This window comes from Amphibalanus amphitrite, unplaced genomic scaffold, assembly GCF_019059575.1.
Source record: "Amphibalanus amphitrite isolate SeventyFive unplaced genomic scaffold, NRLGWU_Aamphi_draft 000481F_arrow, whole genome shotgun sequence".
NCBI classification, from domain to species: Eukaryota; Metazoa; Arthropoda; class Thecostraca; order Balanomorpha; family Balanidae; genus Amphibalanus; species Amphibalanus amphitrite.
The window spans coordinates 334,297-349,193 of NW_024881975.1; positions in this window are offsets into that span (position 1 = coordinate 334,297).

Genomic DNA, 14,897 nt, shown 5'->3' on the forward strand with positions numbered 1-14,897 from the left:
GCATCCGACAGAGGCCGACTGTCACATAACGCACGCCAGTGTTGACGCATACGCCGATGCCTCTCGCTTGAGCCGCCCGATCGAGTCAAAGAAAATATCTGACCTAGGCGAGAACTCAAGAAACTGATTGACGCAGCGAGGAATGCGCACAAATATCGAGTAGGTATATCGATATTTCCGCCGCCCAATGGAGAGTCGAATAAATCATTAAGCAAAGCTGTCATAGCAACGATATAGGCCGTCAAACACAATTCGCGCTTGTTACTAACTCCGTGTCCGAGATCCGTCCCATCGATCCGATATCCGTGTCCCTACATACATAGAGCCCTGATCTGTGTGTCTTAGCTAGTAGATTCTTTTGTCTCCAGCCGTGATTTCCTGTCCTGACTGTGACCCGTCTCCCGTCCCCGGCTGTGACGTCTCCTGTACTGTGACCCTCCTGTCCTGTCCTGACTGTGACCCGTCTCCCGTCCCCGGCTGTGACGTCTCCTGTACTGTGACCCGTCTCCCGTCCCCAGCTGTGACGTCTCCTGTACTGTGACCCGTCTCCCGTCCCCGGCTGTGACGTCTCCTGTACTGTGACCCTCCTGTCCTGTCCTGACTGTGACCCGTCTCCCGTCCCCGGCTGTGACGTCTCCTGTACTGTGACCCTCCTGTCCTGTCCTGACTGTGACCCGTCTCCCGTCCCCGGCTGTGACGTCTCCTGTACTGTGACCCTCCTGTCCTGTCCTGGCTGTGACCCGTCTCCAGTCCCCGGCTGTGACGTCTCCTGTACTGTGACACTCCTGTGCTGTCCTGTCCCCCTCCTCTCCTCTCCTGTCATGTAAGCCCTCCCGTCCCGGCTGCGGCCTCTCCTGTCCTGGCTGTGGCTTCTCCCGTCGTAACTGTGACCCCTCCTCTCCTGTCCAGTGACCTCTCTTGTCCTGGTTGTGAGACCTCTCCTGTCCTCTCTGTGACCTTCGTGTTCTGGCTGTGACCCCTTGTGTCCTGACCTCAACCTTCTCATGCCGCCTGTGCTGTGGCCTGATTAGGCTTCTCGCCGCGCTCGTCCGTTCTTTAGACATACATACAGTGCCTAGCCCAGAGCCCGGTGCCGGAAAAAAGGTAATTTTCACAATTCAAACCTCACTATGTGAGGCAATTCATGACGATTTGCGTATTGAGACTTTCCTCAATTAAGCATGTATCAGTGATACTTCGATTGTTGGCTGTATTCAGGATGATAAGATGATACCGCTACCTGATACTGCCCGAGTACGGAGTACCGAGTACTGAGCACAGAGTACTGACTACTGAGTACCGGGTACCGAGTACCGAGTACCGACTACCCCGGTGTGCCGATGTACCGCTCGCCGGCGCGGCGCGGTGCAGTAGCGGGTCGCCGCGCCGGACCGGACCGGGCTGTGCGTGCCCACCTCCCCTCCCACGGCGCGGCGCCGGCGGACACGGCTCTCTCCGGCCCCGCTGCGGCTCAGAGGTCAGCCCCGGCGGTGTCAGCGCAGCGCGGCCCGCCCATCCGGCCGGCCGGCGCCGAACCGATTCAAAACACGGCGCCTTTCACCTCTGCCATATGAAGGCGGCCACCGGCGTTTTTGCTGACCGTATCGGCCGATCGGCGGAGCCGCCTTAATTGGGCCGCCAGCAGCGCGTCACACGGTGAGCTACAGACAACACACAATACCTGCAGACAACATACAGCTGCAACACAAAACGGCCGCCGACCAAAGTCAGTGCCAGTGTGGACATCGACACCGGCACAAACGCTACTGCCCGACTCATCGCGCGCGCAGAAAAATGTCTATGAGAAGGATGTCACACGTAACTCCGTGGGCCGGTTCACAGCTGCTGGGAAAGGGCCGCCGCGCTTATCACGTCATCAGTAGTTTGACTGGAGTGACGTGGACGGCACTTGACGGATTGCGAAGCTCAATAGCTAATGAAAGGTTGAAAGGTTTGGTTAACGTTGTAATAATCCTTATGTAAGCGTTGCTGAATCCCATGCTTATGCGATTAGCATAAGATATCGGCTTTTGTTAGCTGATGGAAGAGTTATACACACGACTGGGAACTATGCTGGATCTGTGGTCAGCCTGATCAGCAGACGTCACCCTGGCACCTGTGGCGGCTCGCCACCTGACCGCGCCGTAGCGAGGACACCGTCTGCCTCTGCGCATCCGACGCGCACCCGGAAAGCGGGCCCGGGAAGAACGGCGTCCCAGCCCGAGACACAGCGCCGGCCGAAACCCGTCCGAGCCGCCAGCGAGCGGCGCCGGCCGGAGGGAGCCGCGCGGCGCGCCGGCCGACCCGGATGTGGCCGGCGCGGCGGGCGGCCTCCTGGCGCGGCGCGGCGCGGCGCACCCGTCCCCCGACCAGTGTATGTACTCACAGCGAGCTGCGCCGGCTGAGGCTGACCCCGACCACAGCGCTGAACACGGCCGGCATACCGTCCGGCAGGGCGGCACGCACACACCTGCAGCCGCCGCGCCGGTCAGCGGCCGAGCCAAACCGGCCGGCACACCTCCGCCCCGACCGGCCCGCCGCCTGGCGGCAGCTCCCGCAACTGCAGGGCCGGCCGGCTGCTCAGGTGCCGCGGCGGCCGACCGCAGTTACTCGCCGGAATACATTTGAATAAACATGGTGGCCGCCGGCCAGTTCCTGACGGACGTCAGGACGGGAGCGTGGCGGGAACTGGGGCTGCAGGGAGGCAGATCACTCTCGCCTGCAGTTTGAAATGTAAGTAAGACGCCATAACAGCGACGTAATGCGAGGACATTGAATTGCACTATATACCTAGTCCTATGCAATTGTTATGTATAGGATATCACACTTTTCCTTATTCAAAAAGCTTACCTGGCATGCCATATAGAGGTCAGAATTCGGGACTGACAGTTAAAGTGCAGGATCTGTGGAATGGGGCCGCGGGAATGCGTAAAGCCATGCCGAGTAATACCTACGCACACATGGTAAATAACCGTCTGTTATCGTAGGTATTTTGTTTCGAAGCAATTGAGTTGCGTAACTCGAAGGCCGAAGCGCTGGTCATGCCCCTTCACCACTCATCCCTCCCTTCTTCCCCCACGCGCACCCGTGATGGGAGCAGATTGCAGAACCGTGCGCGGCCCGCGCCCGCCGTATATGGGCCGCTGTCCTGCGGTGCAGTATACATTCAGGCGTCAGATCGTGCTGCCATCTAGCGAGTAAAAAGATCGGGCGGGCAGTGCTGACGGCGGGTTGACGACGCTTCCTACGCCTTCGCCACGACATATGAGGCCGGAGATACATACTGATTGTGGATTTTGGTGTTAGCTTTGTGTTATCTAGCGTACGCTTTCGACTCACAGAATTGCTAGTTATCTTCAATGTAGACAAAGTCCGCAACGAATTCGGTAAGTAGGTAGGTACTAGGTAATCGAAGCCTGGGAATCGATGACAACCTTCGGCCCACTGGTTTTTTAATTGCTTAAATTCTCTCGAATCACAACGCTTCAGCGGCGATGCGTACCAATTCTTACGCATTCTTCTGACAAGATACATGACGTTTAGGTAAGTAGGTATATATTTACAAATAGATTACACATGACTCTGACTCACAAACACATGTCTAGGTACAAATAGTCTCAGAGAGAACGCTGTCCATGGAGATCATTTCACATAATCACATCATTTGTGATAATGGAACGGATCATGTTTTTTTTTCGGAAACACTAGAGTCAATAGTTATGTGACCAGCATTTTAAAATGATATAGTGCTATTGCTAAGCATGTTGTTACATTACATTGACACCTTTTTGTTTTATGGTATTTCAGTTGCAGCTTTGATCACATTTTATTATTGCACAGCCCCTAAAATCTCTGATATGACGTTTCGCATCTGAGTGACGTGCTATCAAGTCGAACAATTAATCATCTGTGTCCTTGAAATCAAACATCGAAAGACCATTTTTAACCCGCGCCCCGCTGGGGGGGGGGGGGGCAGAATCTTCCCCCCCCTCCCGTTTTTCGCCAATAACTTCTAAACGCGTTACGCCAGCGACGTCAAACTTTCAGTACCTTATTATACATCAATTTGACACGTTCCCTGAAAATTTGAGCGAAATCCGTCGGACAATATTTGAGAAATTGACGTTTTAGTGACGTCATGTTCGCCATTTTCGCCTCAAAAACGGCAAAATTTCAAACGCCTCTAACATCTTCATTTTTAAAGGAATCAAGACGTAACAAAAAAGGTTATAGGGGAAGCCGGGGGAAGCCCGGGCGCGGGGGAAGCCCGGCCACCCCGTTTCCGGCTAAATTATTCACAATAAAATGCTCAACTGTTTGTCCTTTCAGCGTGGCAGCTAAGGTAACGCCAGCAAAAAAAAAGTTAAGGCTAACAAAAATTGTATATTGTTAAAGTTATAGAGCAAAAATGATATTTTAAGGGTTTTTAGCTAAAAATTGAGATATGTTGCACCGTTAATGTTATACCATACAGTCCTAATATTTATACGAATGTTATGTAAGGACCGTTTAAGTGTTTGTAGTGAGGGGTGACGAGGCTGGCTGGCTTAAGTATGATATTTTTTCGTACATCGCTGTTCTAAAATAAAAATTAGCACATTGGGGTAGCCCCGGGCGAGTGGCTAAGCTTACCCCTAACCGAGAGCAATGCCACTAAACCACTGTTTTCCATGAGATAATAGGTACTGAGTAGGTTTGGTTTACACCTAGATCAAAGATAAATTTCGAAAATAAACATGTTATCATAGACAAAGCCTCTTAGGCCTGTCGCTCTATTCCAGAGCCTATAAAATTCAGGTATGGATGAAGGGCGATTGCTTGCCTGGTTTTTACTGTAAAATATGGGAGATATCTGCTCCATTTTAACGGTTTTTAGTTACCATCCATCAGTTTATATCAATAAGTGACTAAGTTTATGTTTGTATGCTACAGGAACAGTCATGTCACTTGAGGACTTGAGGTCAACTAGGGTGAAACTACGTTTTTTTTGCAGATAACGCGACAGACAATGAAGCTAGAGCTTCAAAAATGGTGTCGTTGTGTTCTTCTTCATCAGCCGAGTCGAATGATATGCAATATGGTGCATTTAGGTAAATAAAGAAATAAATTTTAAGGAATTTTGAAATACACATTTTTTGTCAATTTTGCATCACGATTTTCATCGACCTATACTGTATATGTGGTAGACGCTAGCTAAAATACCAGTAATGACATAAACTCTAAGATGTCCAGAGCTAATCAGTACCTTAATATTTCACTTTCCGTCAATATTTGGAAGACACATAATGGTTTCACCAACTCGTTGTAAAGCGCTGGGGAGGTGGCCGGCGTTACCCCTATGCCGGGCTAACCCCAGAAAAATCAACACTTTCTTAAAACTCGATTTTCTCAACCTTGTACTAATTCCACGAAACCGATTTTTTGGGGAAAACACGGCCAATTCACTTATCTAGCTAACAGTATATCAACATTTTATACAGCACGCATGGTATGTAATAAAAATGAAAAAGAGCTTACTATGCCGGGCTTCCCCCGACTTCCCCTACGTGGTTCTACTTTGTCCATCAAATGGCTATCTCGGTTTTTTTGAAAATTTTGGATTTTGGCCCAATTTTTTTTTCTCAAAAAACTGATCCAAAATTTTGAGTGTATCGAAAAAACCGGAATATATGTCAGAGACATGGTCCATGTGCACTTACATACCAATTTTTAGAAGAATCGGTTCAAAAATGTGGAAGTTATTCAAAATTTTATGACGTCACGACACACACAATTTTTTAAAAAAATGACTTTTTTTGAAGTTCTAGACCTCGTAAGGAAACAAAAATAGCACCATTCGATTTGCCGTGAAAAACTGCACCAGATAGACACCTTTTTAGGCCTTAACAACCAACTTCACAAAAAATTCAAACGCACCTAACATCTTCATTTTTAAAGGAATCAAGACGTAACAAAAAAGGTTATACGTGGTTCTACTTTGTCTATCAAATGGCTATCTCGGTTTTTTTGAAAATTTTGGATTTTGGCCCAATTTTTTTCAAAAAAACTGATCCAAAATTTTGAGTGTATCGAAAAAACCGGAATATATGTCAGAGACGTGGTTCATGTGCACCTACATACCAATTTTTAGAAGAATCGGTTCAAAAATGTGGGAGTTATTCAAAATTTTATGACGTCACGACACACAAAATTTTTGAAAAATGACTTTAGGAAGTTCTAGACCTCATACGGAAACAAAAATAGCACCATTCGATTTGCCGTGAAAAACTGCATCAGACAGACACCTTTTTAGGCCTTAACAACCAACTTCAAAATTTGACCTCACTTGACCTCACCTTGACCTGACCTCGACCTGAAATTCATCCAGAGGTGGTCCATATCACCTATTGAGTGTGCCTATTGAATTCTATGAGTAAAATGACCCATAAAACATGTGTCGCATATGCCCTTTTCTATATTTTGTTTTTGGTGACCTGACCTGACTTGACCTTGACCTTGACCTTTGAATGACATTGTATGTAACGAATATTGTCTTGGTAGTCTAAGAAAACGTTTTGGGCAGTCAGTCGCAGCCCATTCTTCGGCAACTACGGTGCAAGGCCGATACTGTACAAACTTGCATTTTGTACCCTTGACCTGACCTTGACCTGACCTCTGACCTACTTAAGCAAAAAATTTGGGCTCTTAAGATCAGCCTTGTTGAGAGCTTTCGATTGCCGTTTTCCCCGTCTTTCTACGACCATCGCACTACGGTTGGAAACGGCCTCACGGATGGCCATGGGTAATTTCGGAATATATGTATATTTGGGGTGTCATTCTGTTGGAAATTGATGAAATGTTTTGAATTGGGCAGAAAAAAATATTTAGTTGCGCATTTAGCTTCCATTATCGTACGTGGAATCGGGAGTTTCTGATAGTGGCTTTTTTGGTGCGCCGTCAAAGGTTTAAACAACCGCGCTGGTGATAGCATGTGGAGTACCTCCATGACGTTGTAAAACTGGATTATTATATATCAAAGTAATCCTTGTTATGTTGGCTATCGAGTGGAGTGACTCTTTTTCCCATGCGTGTTAAAAATTAGGAACGGTATTGCATTCTGTTTGCAGTGTCACCACAGCAACATTTGCAAAATTGCGTTTATGTTTCATTGGACATACAAAAAGTTCTCCATCGACCTCCATTGAGCTTTTTGGCAGAATAAATCTCTGTTCAATTCTGCGTAAGGGGAATGTAAAAGCAAACTGCGCACTTGTGCACAAAATCGTCCGTGAAGCTTCATCTCCCGAGGCGTACCTACCCGTCGCTTCGTTAGCGCGAGATCGGCTCGTCAGTCGTGCAATCGCTTATCCTAATAAATGATGGTAAGAAGCAGAGTTGCGAAGTCGTGGTGGCGCCAAATCCGACTCCGACTACGACTCCGACTCCTGACTCGTTGCCATGACTCCGGGCGACTCTGTCTCCGACTCCGGACCCCTGCCAGTATTTCGGAGCCGTGATGGAGCTGTTCCGATTCGGACCGACTCCGACTTCCACTGCGGGCTCCTGACCGACCCCGACTCCGGCTCCGACTCCTGGCTCGTTGCCACGACTCTGGGCGACTCTGACTCCGACTCCGACTCTGACTCCGACTCTGACTTCGACTTCGCACCCCTCGTAAGAAGTAACTGCTCGACCCTGCACCTGGAGTATGGATATCGTGCAAACGTGTATGGATACCCTGGAGTATGGATATGGATATCCACTGACAGAACAGACATACAGACATGCTGTAAACGCCATTACACTGCCCATACCATGGCAAATCAAATGGCTATCTATGGTTTTTGATCATCGTTCTACATTTTCCAAAATCTTGAACTGAATGTTGGCAATTTCTCGTGACTACTTCACGACCATGATGCATGCATTTCTGAAATTGATCTTTTTTCAACTAACCACGTACTCTTATGATAAAATGAATGTCACCATCGTGTTCTACGCCCAAAAGTACCCATAAAACATGTGTCATGGGCTGCGAATAGGTACCAGTTTTAATTTTCGGGACTATGTGCTTACCTGATTGACCTGACTTTGACCCTGGCCAGTGGCCTATGTTTGACTCAAGATTACTTTTGTTTGACTGACCCCTGCATTGATCTGACACTCTTTAAGCACTTATATGAAGGGTTGCGACAGTTGTGACAGATTGTTTAGGACCAACTGATGACTGAACTTATTTAGGACCAACTGATGACGATATAATCGAAACGCGTTTTGGTCCTAATGTAAATTATTTTGAATAATTGACTTTTGCCATAAGTTGTGACAGAGTTTATGACGAGAGGCACCGATTGCGAGGTTCTAAAGTCCATGCTACTGAAAGCCCGATTTTAAGTGTTTGACCTGACCTTGACCCGACCTGTGACCTCGAAATTCAACTTTAAAGTATTCATGTGAATCGTCTCGTCGCGTTCTTCTTTCGTTTGCCGCCTCGTGCGTTTCGCTGCGCCTATTTGTTCGCGGCTGGGGGCGTTGAACGCCCCCCCCCGGCAAACGGCGGATGGGGAAATACCCCAGCAACTGCCGGGTTAATCTGACGCATTTTTTGTCATTTGATCGTCATTTTATTTCTTACTTTTTTGCCCAATCTAAAAAAAATCATTAATACTTTTTCTCCAAATTTTTGACCCTTTATGACCAATAGTAAGACACTGTGCGTCACTACGTTGATATTTCTCGCCCTGAAGCATAACAACAATATCCATTCAGTAATAGCAGTATTCAAAACATGTTCAAAATGCCTCGCGATATCGATAACATTACGAAAGACAAAGGCGACTTATAACATACTTGCAATGATGACGTCACACACGCGTGACGTGACGTGACCTCGTCATTCCTGAGTTACTGTATGATGCACGAAAGACACTGGTATACCTATGCAAAGTTCATCGCAGTCGGTCTACGCATTAACAAGTTAAGGGCAAAACATTTTTTCACGTTGACCCCCGGCCATCCGTGAGGCCGTTCCCAACCATAGTGCATCGGTTCGGAAGTTAGACAGGGGGGCAGAATCTGCCCCCCCCCCCCCAGCAGGGCGCGTACGGCTGAATAGCCCAGCGGGGCGCGGGTGTTAAAGCCAATACGGATCCTGAAGCCCGGAATATGACGTTTAATTTCCTTTCGATGATGATGCTTCTATTGATTCCCACACGGATATAAATGTTTTGCTAATACCGATCTACAAAATGACTTACTGACGACCGCATACTCGTACTTCAATGAACTCCTGAAAGAAGCACGTATGCTACATAGCTTGTATTCGGCCGAGACGGGTCGATGTCGGGGGGAGGGGGGGGGGGGGCTACAGCGCGCCACCGGTGCAGCGGTGGTGCCCCCGCCTCTTTTCTCGCTGGGTGTCGTTGGGCGCAGTCGGCAGCAGTCCTGTGGTGACCGCCGAGGGGGCAGCATGGGCGCCTATAACGTGTCCGGGAGCGGGGGTCCGGGGGCCGAGCTGAGCCGCGAGTGTCAGCTGGAGGTGGAACAGCAGCTGGACTGCAGCCGGGCCGGGCAGCCGGGCGGACCGGTCTGCTCCCTCAGAGAGCAGCAGGACGACCTCAAAGAAGGCACCGTTCACGCCGTCTTTCTTCTGATCATCGTCTGCACTATCTTGCTGGCAGTAATCCTGAACATGTCAGTGCTAATCACAATAATTGTAAATAAGAAACTGCATACGCTTTCTAATTACCTGGTGTCACTTTTATGTGCAAATCAGCTTATCTGGACCTGCTTTCCGAGCATGGAAGCGGATCTGAACCTGCATATCAACCCAATATTCTGTCAGATGCGATTCAACATTGTGAACACCACGACCTCTTTCAACTTCGGTTTGCTGGTGACCATTACCTCTTACCGCTACCTGATAGTGATTCGTGAGCACAGCTATCCGCTGCGGAAGCGAAACATGCTGTTATTCACGGCGCTGGCGGCGCTGCCCACCTGGGTCCGAAGAGTGGCGACCGGGCTGGGCTACTACCGTCCCTGCGGCGCGTTCCTCGCCTGGACCCCGGCCGGCTACATGATCAACCTGGTGGGCGAGCGGCGAGACGTCGATAGCGTTAGGGAGCGGGCCATCATCATTACCGAGTACATCGTCGGGTTCGTCATCCTGGCATTCTGCTATACCAACATCCTGGCGAAGACCATCTGCTCCCGCAAACGTCTGGACAATCACGCCAGCGTTATACGTCAGCCGAACGAAGCACAGCTGAACGGAGCACAGCCGGGTGGAGCACAGCCGAGCGGAACACGGCCGAACGGAGCACAGCCGAGCGGGACACAACCGAACGGAGCACAGCCAGAGCAGACACCGGGGCCTGCCACCTCGGCCTGCCCGGCCGCGGCCGTCACCCTGCGCGGGCTCCGCCTCCATGCGCGGCTCTTCAGTCGCCGGCGGAGACACCACCCGGTGCTGCCGCAGATCTCTGAGACCCTGGAGCTGCAGCGCCCGGCCCAGTCGCAGCACGGTGGCCAGCCGACAGATGGACAAGAGGACAAAGGACGAGGATACAGCATGTGCCATCGGACGCGGAGGAGAGGGGCGCAGGCGCCGCCAGGACAGTGCCTTCTGGGACCGGGTGAGACCCAGGGGGCGGTGACAGGGGAGTCTCTGAGGCAAGACCAAACGGTCATGCATCCGAAGCAGCTGGATGCGACGCCATCCTCCATTCGCTGTGAAGATGATAAACACGAAGCTAGGAGAGACGGGGATGTGCCAAGGACTGGCGATACTGCAGAGCACGAGCAGCGCCACACGGAGCCGGGCGGCGAGGGGCGCCGCTCAGTGCCGGCGCCGTGCCGGTGCGGTGGCGCGGCCCGGCCGGCCGGCGGGGCCATCTACGAGCCGCAGTCGCCGGGCACCAGCGTCAGTTACGGAGTGGTGCTCTCGGCTACGGCGCTATCCGGCACGGCGGGCGGCCAGTCCGGCCGGCCGCCGGCGACTGGCGCGGCCCGCAGGCCGGCGCGGGTCCCCCGGCGCGGCCGGATCGAGATCGTGGCCACCATGGTGGCCTTCCTGCTGACTTTCTTCATCTCGTTCACGCCGTACGTGGCGGTGGTCTTCTACAAGAACGAGTTCACGTGCATACTGATGCCGGTGACACGAATGCGCCTCTTTATTTTTCTGGTAGCCAGCGGAGGCGTAAATGCTATTTGCAATCCCTTGGTCTGTGTTGCTTTCAGTCGTGATTTTCAAAAGACTTTTCGCGACACATGCTCACGTTTTCTGCGGTGGTTAGAAAGTTGTAAATATTGATATGGTTGTACAGAGCACCAGGTGGTCGTTTTTGCTCATCAGTAACGTTCCCGTATATGACAAACGACTACTCAAACCATGCTGCTTTTAGGACTAGGTATTAGGCATGCATAGGCACTTTTAAGCTAGGACAAGGTGACGGTTTTGCCTTTAGGAGTCAGAAAGGCCCTAACACGAGATTTATTCGATCAATTTATTTTGAAATGCAATTGAAACAATGTTGCGGATCATTGACTCTCCCATCATCACGCTCTTCATTCCACAGCGCGTGGCTAATTGCGGCTGCCGTATTTAAAGATGTCTTGTATTTAATTTGCATATTTTTTGTCATAAACATTATCCTAATATAAATGTTTGTTTAATGTTGGTGGTAATGTTTTATAAATGTTTATAAATGTTCTTGTTTATGTTAATATATGATTCTAAGGATATTTTCATCGTTTTATTTAGTTTATGAAAAACATTATTGGCAATAATAGCCGTTTTCACGGTGGCCACTGACTAGTACCTACACATTTGATGCAGATTAGGTGCATATTTGGTGCAGATTTGGTCAGATTGTGTTATGTGTGTTTCTTAAAAGTTATCAGTTTGGGCTGCACAGATGCTAAGTAATGCCTAATTTGTCAAATCATCAGTCATTATTTTTTATTAACCCTCGCCCGCACATGGGGGGGGGGGGCTGCCACCCCCCCCCCCCAGGTAGTCTTTCTGCTCTGCACTCGACATTTTTTTTAGCTAGAAGGCTGATTTTTCGTATAGCTGCTCCTCTATCCTTTCTTGATGTCCATTGAAAAGTTCAAGTTTCTGTGATTTTTGGTTTCGGAGATATGACCTTGCTTTTCAGGTCATGTCATGACCCAAATGGCCAATTCTCAACATCTTGCGTTTGCTATGGGCCTTGTGAGCTTTTGACACCTTGATTTCGGCCTTTTTTGCCAGTCTTACCTCCCACCTATCATGGAACATGTTGTTCGACGATGTACAGGTGTCAAGGTCAGGGTCAAGGTCAACCTAGGTCATCTAAGATAATTGCGTTTTAGGCAAGCTGAATTTACTTTTTGTGAAGTTTTTTGACTGCATTTTTGGTAAAAGCTTCTCAGATCATGATTTCATGTAATATGGACACATAAACAATCGTTGCACACATCAGTATACAAACAGACACACACAGACATACAAACACATATAATTGACCTTGACCTAGCTTGACCTGAAATGACCTCAGCAGCAAATTTCTGGTCGGGTAGTGTGACAAAGAGGTTCTAGCTGGCTTGGCACCAGAAAACGGCATCGTCATCGGTATATGATAAGCAGCGCACTTGATATCCAACGGTGACCCAAAACAGCAACATTTTTTAATTTGACCTGACCTGGAAGGTCAATGACTGACCTGAGAAGGTAAAACTGGGTATCATTGGATTCGTCTCTTCCCAAAGAATCTTTTTGGTCTTTACCGCTAAGCTCTAACTATCTCCAACAGGAACGAAATGGCGCGGGGGGGTGGCAACCCCCCCCCCCCCCCCATGTGCGTTCTAGGATGGGAAAATGGCATGTGCGGGCGAGGGTTAAACGCTTAAATAAATCGATGATACGAAGATATTTATTGTAAAAGAAATTTGGTGCAGATTTGGTCGAATTAGGTGCATTCACCAGATAGCCCGTCATCAAAACGAATACCTAACATTTCTAATGCGGTATTATTATCCAATGTGGATCGCTGGAAAAGTTGATGTTCAATAAATATGTATGTATGCCTCCCACTAGCTATTAACCCTATTAGTGGCAGGGGGGGTTGTTTTTATCCACCCCTCAGGTTTTTCGGGAATATCTCCGAAACCGCTGAAGCTACGATGCTGAAATTTTCTGACTTTTCCTAAAACTAAATTGGGCACATTCCCTGAAAATTTCAAGTTCATAACTTTACCAGGGGCGGCTCCAGAGCACTGGGAATAGGGGGTCCTATTCGTGAAGCGAGTCATTTGGGCGAAGATCACGATGCTGCACCAGTTTTACGAACAGTGAATGAAAGGTATCATGTGATAACATATACAAAGTTATTGTGCATCCTCTTTTGACACGTTTTTGCTATAATAGGCGGATCCAGGCGTCCAAAAAGGGGGGTTATTTTTTACCTCCCAACATAGGTGCCCTGACACCGCCTATGCATGACCAATACAATTTTAGTCGTTCTCTCATAAGAAAATTGTAACATAACAAGACCATTGCCACCCTTTTTAGAAACAGTACCAACAAAAACCTTATTTACTATACTTTTTGTGTACCCCCAATCTCAATGATCTGTATCCGCCTATGATTTTTGAAAATGCATATTTTTAGGATCCATGTGAATTCCTGGTTCATTCTCTATCGATCGGCAAAAGTTGCGTTAAGATTGGTTCAGAAACCTGGCCGTGATAAACAGTCTAAAATGTATCTGCAATTTGCCCGTTTTTACCCCCCTCTACCCCCCTATTGACATTTTTTAATTTTATTTTTTTTTAGAAATGTAGATCTCGTTGAGCCAAATCGAATGCCGTTTGAATTTTGAAAATCGGCCGGTTAGATCTCGAGATATCAAGGGGGGGTCGTAAACAGCCCCCCCCCCCCTGCCACTAATGTGGGGTAGCCAGGAGCCTGCCACTAATAGGGTTAAAAAGAAAAGGAACAAGTAATCGGAACTGCTCCATTGGACCCGCTGGCAGCCGCGGAAGGGGGGGGGGGAGGCAAGTAAGACATGGCACCATGCCCAATTTTTAATGTTAAGCTCCGTCTCTGGCCGGTATTGGCCTGTCCTCATTGGGTGTGTCCGTCTTTCGGTGGGAGAAGGTACTAGTGTTAACAAACCCTACTTGTCCGTCCTCAGCGGCAGTGTCCGTTTCTAGGGAGTATTTGTCCGTCCTCAGTGGGAGTGTCCGTGTCTGAGTGGGAATATTTGTCCGTCCCCAATAGTCAGTGGCAGTGGCCACCTCTGGGCGGGAGTATTTGTCCGTTCTCAGTGACAGTGTCCGTCTATGAGCCGCTCTTTCTCCGCCCCCTCAATGTCCGCCTCTTAGTGCGAGTAGGTATTTGCCCGCCCCAGTTGCAGTGTCCGTCTGGTGTATTTGTTCGCCAAGTCTGGTAGTGTCCGCCTCTTAGTGCGAGTAGGTATTTGCCCGCCCCAGTTGCAGTGTCCGTCTCTAGCTGGTGTATTTGTTCGCCAAGTCTGGTAGTGTCCGTCTCTGACTTCTGAGTCTGCATTCTGTTCGCCCTCGCCCCTCAGTGAGGGTTTCCGTATATGAGCAATTGTTTGCCTGCCCTGAGCCCTCACTAAGGGTATCCGACGATCCGCATTTTCTAAATTTATTTTGCGATGTCTGGCGTCACACTGGCAGATCCAGGGTGGCATTTGGGGCAAATGCCCCCCTCCCGCAGTGCCCGAATTGACGAAAATATACGTTTTTTAGGGGTAAAAACGAAAACCAAACAACTTCTGTAAAGAAAAGTTTGCTTACACTGCGCAGCGGTGCGCAAGGAATGGAGATCCGATTAGTTTTTTTTAAGTTAGGAAACGTTTTCGGGGTATGCCCGACCCGCAGCGTCCAAGACCTTTCTGGATCCGCCA